Source organism: Furipterus horrens, unplaced genomic scaffold, assembly GCF_987537825.1.
Source record: "Furipterus horrens unplaced genomic scaffold, mFurHor1.1.pri manual_scaffold_4, whole genome shotgun sequence".
Lineage (NCBI taxonomy): Eukaryota > Metazoa > Chordata > Mammalia > Chiroptera > Furipteridae > Furipterus > Furipterus horrens.
Window position 1 is genome coordinate 55,191,939 of NW_028327174.1, and position 13,441 is coordinate 55,205,379.

Below are 13,441 nucleotides of genomic sequence, written 5' to 3' on the forward strand. Positions count from 1 at the left end.
CACAATTCCATCTACAACACCAAGAAATGGTAGGTGCTTAAAAATTAGTTGTCAAATGGATGAATGAATAATGGATGAATAGAGGGGTGGATAGGCAAAGAAATGAAGGAGCCCAGAATTGGATTTTTTTTTAAGTGAAGAATGTTGATCACTTGAAAATTTACTTAGAACAATGAATTAGCAATACATGCCTCCTCATATGAACTTTATAGTACTGCCTGGAAATTTTATTCTATTTTACAAATGAGAAACCTGAAGCTTAAAGAGGTGAAATAACTTGTATAAGGTAGCACAGTTGGGTGTCTGAACTAGCACTAGAAACCAGAGTCCAACTGCTTGGCTACTGAGCAATACAATCTTCCACCCATTCTAACTGGTTTTAAAGTTTACTCTCCTAAGTGTTTCTAAATATTTTAAAGAAGCCTTGGATTTCCACCTGTTTCTCACTTCTTCCAAGCTCTGGTTAAGCGCCTCTCTTTAGGAAGTTGAAAGCACACAAAATCCCATATTATTCCACCCATGGTTTTTAACTTCTCCTAAGAAGCTTCTGCTTTTTGTGTCCATATCTGTTCTGAACAATGTCGGTCTCTCTCTTTTTTTCTCTTTGAGAGGAAATAGAAAGACCCCAAGAGCATGGAACCTAAAAGAGTAGTATTTTTCTTCCACCTTCATCTCCTGTAAGCTTCCAAGTAGGATTAGTTTATGAACAAGGAGGCTCACATCCACTACTAACTCACATAACCTCCCCCCTTTTCTTCTTTCCAAGCTACAGGTCAATGGCTTTGGTTCCTAGGTTGAGGACAAGAATGATGGCCTTACAGTGTATAACACAGTGCCATGCCCTCAATAGGCACTCAATAAGTGCCCAGTTTGTAAAAGAATAAATGATCCAATGAATGTCTTATTACATAAGGTTTAAGTAATTTTCATAAGCTTTTCTATCACCTACTTGTTTTTTAAAGCACCAAACTCTTTCTTTTCTGGATGCTTTTAAGCATATTTTGAACCACACAATTATTTCATTGTAGAGATATCCACAAATAAATCTTCTGCTAATGTTCACTTGTTTAAAATTATTCTAAGAGCTATTTTCTCCTTTTCTCAGGGATATTCATAGGTAAGTAAATTAAAAGTAGAACCACATTTTCACAAAGGAGTCTAAGCATGTTTTCAGAACTCTAAGAGACACACATACCCTTTTTTAAAATGTCTTTTCCATCAATTTATCTTTTATATCTACAATCTATTAGAAATTAAATTATTTGATTTCATCTTTTTTTCCCTATTGAAATGCAAATAAGAGAAGTTGTGTACTGGTGTACTCTAGTAGCAAACATCACCCAAATCCCAGTGGCTCAAACAACAAAAAGTTATGATTTCTCATACTATGTATCCAATGTGGCTGGGCAGCTAACTTTGCTCCATGTGATCTTTGCACATAATTTTATTATGCTGCCATCTCCACACGATGCTTCAAGGATCACCACAACAAGAAATGCACATAGCTGGAATGTCTGAAACCTGCAATCAAATACTCCACCCAAAACCCACTGGCCAAAGTGAATTAACAACTACAAAGAATCCAAGAAAGAAGAGTTTCTCACACACACAAAGAAGGAAAAGAAAACATGGTAACTTTTGTGCATAGGACTTCCGGTCAAAACGAAGGCATAGGTAGACACACTTCACCTCCTTGCACAACCATAGAAAAAATTACAACCAAATCTTAAAACTAATAATGCCCAGAACCATTAGAAAATTGAACTGTATGGGAGTTCAACAACCAAGGATTTAAAGAAGACACATTCATCCAGACAGGTAGGAGGGGAGGAGTCACAAAGATGGGCAGAGAAGCAGCAAGGTGCAGAAAGATGGCAGCTGAGGCAATGGAACAGAGGGGAGGATACCTTAGGAGCAGGCAATCCCAGCCCCAGACCAGACCACACAGTCCAGGGTTCCAGCACTGGGAAGACAGATGCCCGTTACTTCCGGCTGTAAAAACCATTGGGGTTTGGGGCAGCAGAAGAAACTGCCGGATTTTTGCCACTTAAAGAGCCAGCACAGTCTTAGAACATATGCAAACCCACCCGCTCCAGGATTCACCACTGGGGCAGCAGCTGGAACGGCACCAGTTGCACAGGGAAAAGGGATGAAGTGACTGGAAACAGAGCAAACACCAGGCAAACCTCCAGAAGCCAGGTGGCGGCATTGTCCCCTCTCTGAGCCCTCACCACACAGCCACAAAGCACTGAAGCAGGGTGCCCCACCTCAGCAATTACCTAAGGCTTTTCCCCACAAAATTTACAGGGGCCTTTTCTACATAGCCCATGCTATAAGACAGGGAGTAAAAGCAGCTCTTCCTGATACACAGAAACAAACATAGGGAGGCTGCCAAATTGAGGAGACCAAGAAATATGGCTCAAAGAACAGAACAAAGCCCCCCAAAAAGAACTAAGCAAATCAGAGATAGCCAACCTATCCAATGAAGAGTTCAAAACACTGGTTCTCAGAATGCTCAGAGAACTCCTTGAATACAGCAAAAAAAAGTAAAGGAAAGAATGAAGGTCATTGTGGTTTTAATTTGCATTTCTTTTTTGTCTGATTTATTTTTATATGTTTTATTGATTATGCTGTTACAGTAGCCCCAATTTTTTCTCTTTGCTCCTCTCCACTCAACAACACCCCTCCCTCCAGCTGTTCCCCCCTTAGTCCATGTCCATGAGTCATGCATAAAGCTCTTCTCAACATTCCCATGTCCATTCTGCACCCTCCAACTATGCTTCTTAATTCCTGCACCATTTCCCTCCCTCTCCCTCTTCCCCCTCTCAGCTGACCTCCCCCTACATGATCCTCACACCTATGATTCTGTTCCCATTCTAGTTGCCTGCTTAGTTTGCCTTTGTTTCTATTCCCTAGCTTCTGTTGTTGATAGTTGTGATACTGTTTTCATTTTAATGTTTATAGTGTTATCTTCTTTTTCTTAAATAAATCCTTTTAACATTCCGTATAATAACAGCTTGGTGATGATGAACTCCTTCAGCTTTACCTTGTCTGGGAAGCACTTTATCTGTCTTTCCATTCTGAATGATATCTTTTCTGAATAGTGTAATCTTAGTTGTAGGGCCTTGTTTTTTATCACTTTGAATACTTTCTGCCAGTCCCTCCTTGCCTGCAAAGCTTCTTTTGAGAAATCAGCTGACAGTCTTATAGGTACCCCTTTGTAGGTAAGTCTTCTCTTCTCTCTTGCTGCTTTTAAGATTTCCTCTTTATCCTTAACCTTTGGCATTTTGATTATGATGTGTCTTGGTGCGGTCCTCCCTGGGTCTAGTTTGTTTGGGACTCTCTGTGCTTTCTGGACACAGATGTTCATTTCCTTCCCCAAATTAGAGAAGTTTTCCTTCATTATTTTTTCACATAATTTTTCAATTTCTTGCTCTCCCTCTTCACCTTCTGGCAACCTTATGATTTGGATGTTGGCACGGTTAAAGTTGTCCCAGAGGTTTCCAAGCCTCTCCTCATTTTTTTTAATTCTCATTTCCTCCTTCTGCACTGGTTGACTGTTTATTTCTTCCTTATGTTCCAATTTGTGGATTCGAACCCTTGTTCCCTTTCCTTCATCATTTGTTTCGTATGAATTTTCCTTCATTTCAGCCAGGACAGCCTTCATTCTTTCCCCGTCCTATTTAACATTTACTGTCAAGTCTGTGAGCATCTTTATCACCAATGCCTTAAGCTGTGCATCTGTTAAGCTTGCTATCTCCTCATCTATTAGGTGTGCTATCTGCTCGTTGCTTAGTTGTGTAACTGGGACCTTGATCTGCACCCCCTCTGGGCTGTACTTCTCTCTCTCCTCATCATGACAGCTTTCTGTGTTTACCTCTGTGATTTGGGTGGGGCTGTTGCACTTCTTATGTTATAGGAGGCGAAGCCTTAGGTATTCGTCAGTACTGACAATTGTTTTACCACGTTTTGGTACTGTATGTGGGGGAGGGGTCTGAGAGGGAAAAGTGCCAGTTGCCACTGCTTTTCCAGGCATTTCTCTCCCTTCCCGTACCAAGCAAACTGCCTCCTTTTCAAGACTGGTAGCTTCTTCCTCTGTCCCAGCCCCCACTTGCTTTCAGTCAGAAGCAGCATGGCTCTCTTTTCCCTGTTGCTGGAACTGCAAGCTAAGTAGTCTGGTTTGGGGCTGGGGTAGCTTCTCGAGTTTAAACTGTTCACCCTGGGTACAGTTAGCCATGTCTGCCAGTGGCTGCTGCCTTCCAACCACCGTCCCCACAGCCACTACTCAACTCTTCTTTCTCTCTGTCTTAGCTCTGCCCCTCCTACCTTTCTGGCTGATTATTTCTTCTTTTATTTCTTTGCTGAACTTCCTTGCAGTTTCAATTTTCTGGATTTTCTGGGTTTCCTGGGTTTTTTAGTTTTGAAACGGTTGTAAATTTCTTCTTAGTTGGGAGGAGACACAGCATGTGTATTTACGCCTCCATCTTGGCCAGACTCTCCTTCAGATTCTAATTTGCATTTCTCTGATGACTAGTGAAATTGAATATCTTTTCATATGTCTATTGGCTATCTGTCTGTCCTCTTTGGAGAAGTATCTATTCAGGTCCTTTACCTATTTTTTAATTGAGGTGTTGTTTTTTTGGGGGGTGGGGTTGGTGTTGAGTTTTTGTAAGTACTTTGTAAATTTTGGATATTAAGCCCTTATCAGATGTATTGGCAACTATGTTCTCCAGTTCTGTGGGTTGTCTTTTTATTTTGTTGATGATTTCCTTTGCTATGCAAAAATGTTTTAGTTTGGTATAGTCCCGTTTGTTTATTTTTTATTTTGTTTCCCTTGCCTGGAAGATATATCTGATAAAAGAAATTGCTACAAGCAATGGCTGAGATTTTCTTGCCTGTTTTCTTCCAGAATTTTTATGGTTTTGGGTCTAACATTTAAGTCTTTGATCCATTTTGAATTTATATTTGTGTGTGGTGTAAGAAGGTGGCCTAGTTCCATTTTCTACACATATCTGTCCAGTTTTCCCAACACCATTTATTGAATAAACTATCTTTAACCCATTGTATGTGCTTGCTTCCTCTATTGAATATTAATTGATTATAAAGGTGTGGGTTTATATTTGGGCTCTCTCTTCTGTTCCATTGATCTATGTGTCTGTTTTTATGCCAGTATTAGGCTGATTTGATTACTATGGCCTTATAGTATATTTTGATATTAGATAGCATGATTCCTTCAGTTTTATTCTTCTTTCTCAGGATTGCTGTTGCTATATGGAGCTTTTTCTGGTTCCATATAAATTTTTTGAAATATTTGTTTTAGTTCTGTGAACTATGTCATTGAAATCTTGATAGGAATTACATTGAATCTACAGGTTTCTTTGGCAGTATGGACATTTTAATGATGTTAACTCTTCCTATCCATGAACACGGTATGTGCTCCCACTTACTTGTATCTTTTTCAGTTTCTTTCTTCAGTGTCTTATAATTTTATGAGTACGGGTCTTTTACATCTTTGGTTAGGTTTATTCCTAGGTATTTTATTCTTTTTTGAAGCAATTGTGAATAGGATTGTTTTCTTGATTTCCCTCTCTGTTAGTTCATTATTGATGTATAAAAATGCAACCGATTTCTGGATATTAATTTTGTGTCCTGCTACTTGCTGACTTCAATTATCAGCTCTAGTAGTTTCTTGGTGGAATCTTTGGGAGTCTCTATGTACAAAATCATGTCATCTGTTAATAAAGACAGTTTACTACTTCCTTTTCAATTTGAATGCCTTTTATTTTTTTCTTCTTGTCGATTGCTATGGCTAGAATTCCATTCCAGTACTATGTTGAATAAAAGAGGTGAAAATGGACATCGCTGTCTTGTTCTTGATCTTAAGAGGTACACTTGTAGTTTTTGCCCATTGAGTATGATGCTGGCAGTGGGTTAGTCATATATGGCCTTTATTATGTTTAGATATGATTCTTCTATTCCCACTTTGCAGAGAGTTTTTACCATAAATGGGTGCTGGATTTTATCAAGTGTTTTTTCTCCATCTATTGATATGATTGTGTGGTTTTTATCCTCAATTTTCTTTATGTAGTAAATCACATTTATTGATTTGAGAGTGTTGTACCAACCTTACATTCCTGGAATAAATCCCACTTGATCATGGTGTGTGATCTTTTTGATGCATTACTGTATTTGGTTTGCTAATATTTTGTTGAGGATTTTAACATTTATGTTCATCAGAGACATTGGCCTATAATTTTTTTTCTTTATAGTTTATTTTTCTAGTTTTGGAATTAGGGTAATGCTGACCTCATGAAATGAGTCTGGGAGACTTCTCTCCTCTTAACTTTTATGGAATAGTTTGAGAAGCAGAAATTCTCTCAGAATGTTTAGTAAAATTCCCCTGTGAAACCATCTAGTCCAGGGCTTTTGTTTCTTGGGAGTTTTTTTTTACTGCTTTACTTTCACTAGGTGTAATCTCTCTACTCAGATTCTCTGATTCTTCCTGATTTAGTTTTGGAAGATTGTATGTTTCTAGGAATTTATTCATTTCATCCAGGTTGTCCAGTTTGTGGCATATAGTTGTTCATAATATTTTCTTACAATCTTTTGTATTTCTTTGGTGTCAGTTGTTATTTCTCCTCTTTTATTTCTGCTTTTATTATTTGGGTCCTTTCTCTTTTTTTCTTGATGAGTCTGGTTAAAGGTTTGTCAATCTTTTTTATCTTTTCAAAGAACCAGCTATTGGACTCATTGATCTTTTGTATTGCTTTTTAGACTCTATTCCATTTATTTCTCCTCTAATCTTTATTATGTCCTTTCTTCTACTCACTTTGGGCTTTGTTTTTCTTTTTCAAGTTCCTTTAAGTGTGAAGTTAGATTGTTTATTTGAGCTTTTTTTTTGTTTTCCTGAGATAGGCCTGTAATGTTAAGAATTTCCCTCTTAGGATTGCTTTCCCAGTGTCCCACAGATTTTGGATTGCTGTATTCTCATTTCCATTTGTTTCAAGGTATCTTTGATTTCTTCCTTGATTTTGTTGACCCATTCATTTTTTAATGACATATTTAGCTTCCATGTCATTGCATGTTTTTCACTGTTCTTCTTGTGATTGATTTCCAGTTTCATAGCATTGTGGTCAGAGAAGATGCTTGACATGATTTATATCTTCTTAAATTCTTGAGACTTGTTTCGTGTCCTAACAAGTGCTCTATCCTAAAAAACATTCCATGTGCTCTTGAAAAGCAGGTGTATTCTGCTGCTTTGGGGTAAAATGCTCTGAAGATATCGATTAACCCCATTTGGTCTACTGTGTCATTTAAGGCCTTTGTCTCCTTGTTGATATTCAGTCTGTGTGTTAAAATCCCTAACTATGACTGTATTTCTGTCAATCTCTCCCTTTATGTCCATCAAGATTTGCTTTATGTATTTAGTGACTTCCGGCCAAGATGGAGGTAGAGGTAGACATGCTTTACCTCTTTCCACAACCATAGGAAGGATTACATCTACCTCAAAACAAAAACAACCATAACTACCAGAAAACTGGACTGCATGTTAGTCCAACAAACAAAGATATAAAGAAGTAATACTCATCTAGACAAATAAGAGGGGCAGAGCCAGGATGGAGAGGATGTAATTTGGCAGCAGCAGTGGCAGCAAGGCAGTGGCTGTTGCCGGCCATTGAAAAGAGTAGTCACACATTATAAAAGCTAGGAGGGACAACTGAAGAGTGATCCCAGTCCCAAACCAGACTACACAGCTCACTGTCTCAGCACTGGGAAAATAAAACCGCCGTGCTTCTAGCTGTGAAAAAAGGGGAGGTTTTGGCAGTGGCAGAAACTTCCCATCTCTCATGAGAATCTGTTTAGAAGCCCCCCTGTCCCAAACCATCAGCAAACCCACCCACTCTGGGAACCATCACCAGGGCAACAGCTAGAGGGCCACCAACTGCATACAGGAAGTGGGTGAAGTGACAAAAAAAGGGGGGGATGAGTGCTGAGCAAGCGGTATCTTTTCCTCTCTGACTCCTCCCCCACATACAGTGCCACAACAGGGTGAAACGGGTCACCTCGCACTGACAAATGCCTAAGGCTCCACCCCTTACAATGTAATAGGGGCAACAGCTCTGTCTAATACACAGAGGCAAATACAGGAGGCTCTCAAGTTGAAGAGACAGAGAACTATGGCCCAAAAGAGGAAGCAGATCAAGGCTTCAGTGGGAGAACTAACCTAAGAGATACAGAGTCCAAAACACTGATGATAATTATGCTCACAGACTTGACAGACATGATTGAGTACATCAAATGCATAAGGAAAGAAGTGAAGGCTATACTAAGTGAAATGAAGAAAAATACACATGAAACCAATGGTGAAGGGAAAGAAGCTGGGGTTCAAATAAACAATTTGGAACATAAGAAATAAATAAACAGTCAACCAGTATAGGATGAAGAAACAAGAATTGAAAAAAATAAGAAGAAGCTTCAGAACCTCCGGGACAACTTTAAATATACCAACATCTGAACCATAAAGGTGGCAGAAGGAGAAGAGGAAGAACAAGAAATTGAAAACTTATGTGAAAAAATAATGAAGGAAGCTTTCCTTAATTTGGTGAAAAAAAATAGACGTACAAGTCCAGGAAGCATAGAGAGTCCCAGACAAGCTAGACCCAAAGAAGATCACGCCAAGACATATCATAATTAAAATGCCAAAGGTTAAAGTAAAGAAAGAATCTTAAAAGCATCAAGAGAAGAGAAGAGAGTCACGTACTAAGGGGTTCCCATAAGACTATCAGCTGATTTCTCAAAAGAAACTTTACAGGCAAGAAGGGACAGGCAAGAAGGGACTGGCAAGAAGTATTCAAAGTGAGGGAAAGCAAGGGCCTACAACCTGGATTACTCTATCTAGCAAAGCTATTTTTTAGAATTGAAAGGCAGATAAAGTGCTTCCCAGAAAAGGTACAAGTAAAGGAGTTCATCATCACCAAGGCATTATTATGTGAAATGCTAAAGAGTATTGTATAAGAAAAAGAAAAGGATCAAAACAATGAACATTAAAATGGGGATAAATTCACAACTATCAATAATTGAATCCAAATAAACTAAGCAAACAAGCCAAACAGGAACATAATCATAAATATGGAGATCATTTTGAGGTATATCAGTTGGGAAGGGGAAGGGGAGAAATGGGGGGAAAGGTTCAGGGATTAAGAAATATGATTGGTAGGTACAAAATAGACAGGAGGATGTTAAGAAGAGTATAGGTAATGGAGTAGCCAAAGAACTTATATGCATGGCTCTTGCACATGAACTAAGAGTGTGGATTGCTAGATGGAATGGGGGTACTGGGTGGAGGAGGGCAAAGGGGAAAAACTGGGACAACTATAATAGCATAACCAATAAAATATATTTTTAAAAATTTATTTGTCAGATGTAAGTATGAGTACATCCACTTTTCCCTGGATGACATTTTCTTGGAGTATCATTTTTCTGCCTTTTCCTATTACGTCTCTATTTGTCCTTTCAGCTGAGATGTGTTCCCTGAATGCAGTATATGTTGGATTTTGTTTTTTGATCTGCTACTCTACATCTTTATATTGGTGAGTTTAGTTCATTTACATTTAGGGTGACTATTGATATATGAGGACTTCCTGTACCATTTTATCTTTTGTTTTTGTGTCTCCACTGTTTCTTTTCCCCTGTGTTTCTGTCTGCTATCTTACTTTGGTAGTATTTTGTTGTTTTTTTCTCTGTCTTCTCTTTTTTTATGTTATATGTCTCAGTTCTAGATTTTTGTGTGTGGCTACCATTAGGTTTGTGCAAAAGAATGTTTCCTGTATAAGTAGTCCTTTTTCCTCTGACTGCATCTTATTTCCATTCCCCTGTACAAATTCAGACCCTTACCCCCTCACTTTTATGATTTTGTCATCACAAAATCTTTTTTATGCCATGAGTTTATTTCCAAGTTGCAGTAGCTATTGTCTTCTTCTCTCTTTTTCAATGTTTTTACCTCCTCTGATTTTTATGTAATACCTAAGTGTATAGTACACTGAAAAAAGGTTGTAATATCTTGCTTCTGCCTGTCTGTTGGTGATCTTAGTCATGGTTTTGTAAATTCGTACTTTTTTGTTTGTTTGTTTGTTTCAGGTAGAATAACCCCCTTCAGTACTTCCTGTAATTGCATGTATTGTGGTGGCAAATTCCCTCAGCTTCTGTATGTCTGGAAAAGTCTTTGTTTCTCATTTGTCACTAAAGGATAACTTTGCTGGATATATTATTCTTGGCTGGTAATTTCTCTCTTTCAATAGTTTCAACAGTGGAATATTTGCTTCTACTCTCTCTTAGCTTATGAGGTCTGTCTAGGAAATGTTCGGCCATTGTTAATAAAACGAGAACGGTTTGCTCAACATGGTTGTAACCCTGCAGCCAAGGAGAGTGGATTGGAATGAGTATGCATGAACAATGATGACTTCACTGTAGTAGTCAGTGGGGGTGGTAGATGCTGTTGAGTGAGCATCTGTTCTGTGTCCTTGCATTCAAAATGACGGAGAAAGCAGAGCAATGAATCTACATCAAATTTTGCATTAAACTTGAACATTCCTCCATGGAAACTATTCAGATGATTCAGAAGGCCACATCTATGGGCAACTAGTGATTGGAAGCTTCATCATAACAATGCTCCCACTCATGCATCACATCTCCTGCAGAGTTTTTTGGCAAAACATCAAATCACCCAGGTAACTCAGCCCCCTACAGCCCAGACTTGACACCCTGCAACTTCTGTCTTTTCCCAAAACTAAAATCAGCTTTGAAAGTGAAGAAATTTCAGACCATCAATGAGATTCAGGAAAATACAATAGGGCAGCTGATGGTAATTAGAAGAACTGTGTGAGGTCCCCAGGTGCCTACTTTGAAGGGAACGGAGGTGTCATTGTCCTAGGTACAATGTTTCTTGTATCTTCTTCAATAAGTGTCTCTATTTTTCATATTATATGGCTAGATAGCTTCCTTCTTGACAGATCTTGTATATGGTTGCTGAAAAATCTGATAATAATCTAATGGAATTTTCTTTATAAGTTAACATCTTCTTTTCCCTAGCTGCCTTGAGACTTCTTTCTTTATCATTAATTTTTGACAGCTTTAATATTATGTGCCTCAGAGAAGGCCTTTTTGAGGGATTGAGTTAATTACTTATTCTGTTCTTTTCTTGGATTTAGCATCCAGAGCTTTTCATAGGTTTGGAATTCATCAACTATTTGTTTGAATAAGTTCTCTGTTCCCTTCTCCCTACTTTTTCCTTCTGGTATACTGTTATTCTCATATTGTTCTTTCTGATGGAATCAGATCATTCTCATAGAGTTCTTCCATTTTTTAAATTCTCATTTCCCTCTCTTCTTCTATCTGCATCATGTCTAGATTTATGTCTTTGATATCACTAGTTCTTTCCTCCATCCAGTCAGTTCTATTTCCTAAGCTCACTAATTCCTTCTTCATCTCTTTTATTGAGTTCTTCAGCTCCAAAATTTGTTTAGCTCTTTTTCAAATTTTAAACCTTTGTAGTACAGTACTCTTTTTATTCATTGACTTTATGTCTGAGCTCATTAAACTGCCTATCTTAGTTTTCTTATATCTTGTCAATTTTTTCACAACTGCAATCTTCAATTCTCTGTCATTTAAGCCACACATTTCCATGTTTTTGTTTATTTTATAAAAATGTTTGATTTTCTTCCTGAAGTGCCTTGCTACCTTGCTTATTCATGGTATTAGATGGATATTTCTCTGCCTAGGTACTTATGGGAATGAAATCTGCTTTCGTTAAGTGTTTAGCACTTCTCTATTTAACAAGTTGATAAGAAGAGGTCATTCTTTTCTTTTCCAGTAGGTGGCACTGAAGCACAAGTTTTTAGTTTATCTGGCACTGCTCCGGCTTCTCAGATCTCTGAGGAGCAGTGGAAAATGCCCTGTATTCCCTGGGGAGGTGGGAGTCTCCTCTGTGACCAGGTCACCTTGATCTCAGGGTGTCACCCCCACGAGGGTATATGGTAGTCAATGGGGTTCCAAGCCTGTGCAATCTTAGAGCTGCTCCATGCAACTAGGTGCTGCCAACAATGCTGCACTGCCTGAGGTGTCCCAGGTGCCCCCACTGGGCTCAGCTATTATGGCTAGGGGAGGAGGGGGTTGGGAGAGGCTGGCTCATATATTTGTGGCTTTGTTCTCCTCCCGGTAATGGTAACTGCCAAACCTGAGCTGCCTCACTTCTGTATCTCCACCCCTGTCACTGGGATTATCCACAGCATGTGCCTGTCACTCAGGAAAGAATTCTACCTCTCCAGCTCCCAGGGCTGCAGATAGGGTGCTCTGTAACCCAACACTTACTGCTCCTTCTTCTTCTGGGGCCTGCTGCTAGCTCTAGAAACTGAACAAACCCAAAGGTGGCCAGGCTCTGTGGCGCTGTTTTCTGCATGGCAATGGTGGCTGGTAGGCCACAGCTGCCACACCTGTGTCCCATCTCAGCCTCAGTTACTACGTTCAGCTGCAGCAGGTGCTGACCACTCAGGCAGTAATGCTTATCTTACCTCTGCTTCTCAGGGCTGCAGCCTGTGCATGCTACAACCTGATCTGTCCCCTGCTTCCACAACCCATCCTTGGCCCTGTCTCTGCTCTCCCCCACTACGTCCTCCCTTATTTGTTCCAGTTCACCCACCTTCAGATGTTTTGATGTATAATCTCTCAGAAATATTTGTGTGTTGAGTAGTGAGTCTTTTGTTAAATTATAGCTGTCCAACTTGTAACTTCAAGGGGAGAGAGTAGCAAGAGCTCTCACGCCACCATTCTTCTGATGTCACTCACCTAGACATTAGTTTTAAGGATAATGAGACATGGAGATTTATCAAGAGTTTCTTCTCTTTACTGTTGCCAAGAAAGCAAGAAAACTCAATGGATGACAATAATTCTAAATCTGGGACTGACTCACATGAGATGCTTAAAAAGATAGGAAGGCATGCCCCATGTTGCTGGAAATGACTCTGTGCTTATCTGCCTGATGCTGACATCTCCTTTATGTCTCCTCCCAAGCTTATATGTAAGGCCTAATTCCAGAATAATGAGCCCTGTCCAGACCCAGAATTAGTAAAATGAAGTTTCACATTCATTCTCCAGAGGATTAGCAGTACCTCCTTTCCTGCTACCCTTTTCACTAACAACCAAGTCTTTTCCCTCCTTAGCTCTCAGGATCCAGTGGATTTTCTACAGATATATGAACCTGAGAGAAGGTGTTTTCTTCACACTTTTTGCTTCTTCCCCTTTCTTTCTTCCCAGTGTCCTATTCCACAAATCACATCTAATGTCCCTCCCATACTTCACTTTCCTTTGAATCAGAATTACTCCCTGGTTTCCTCTGGTGACTAGGAGCTACTCAACACTACCTTTGAGCTCAGCTTGAAAGTCAAGC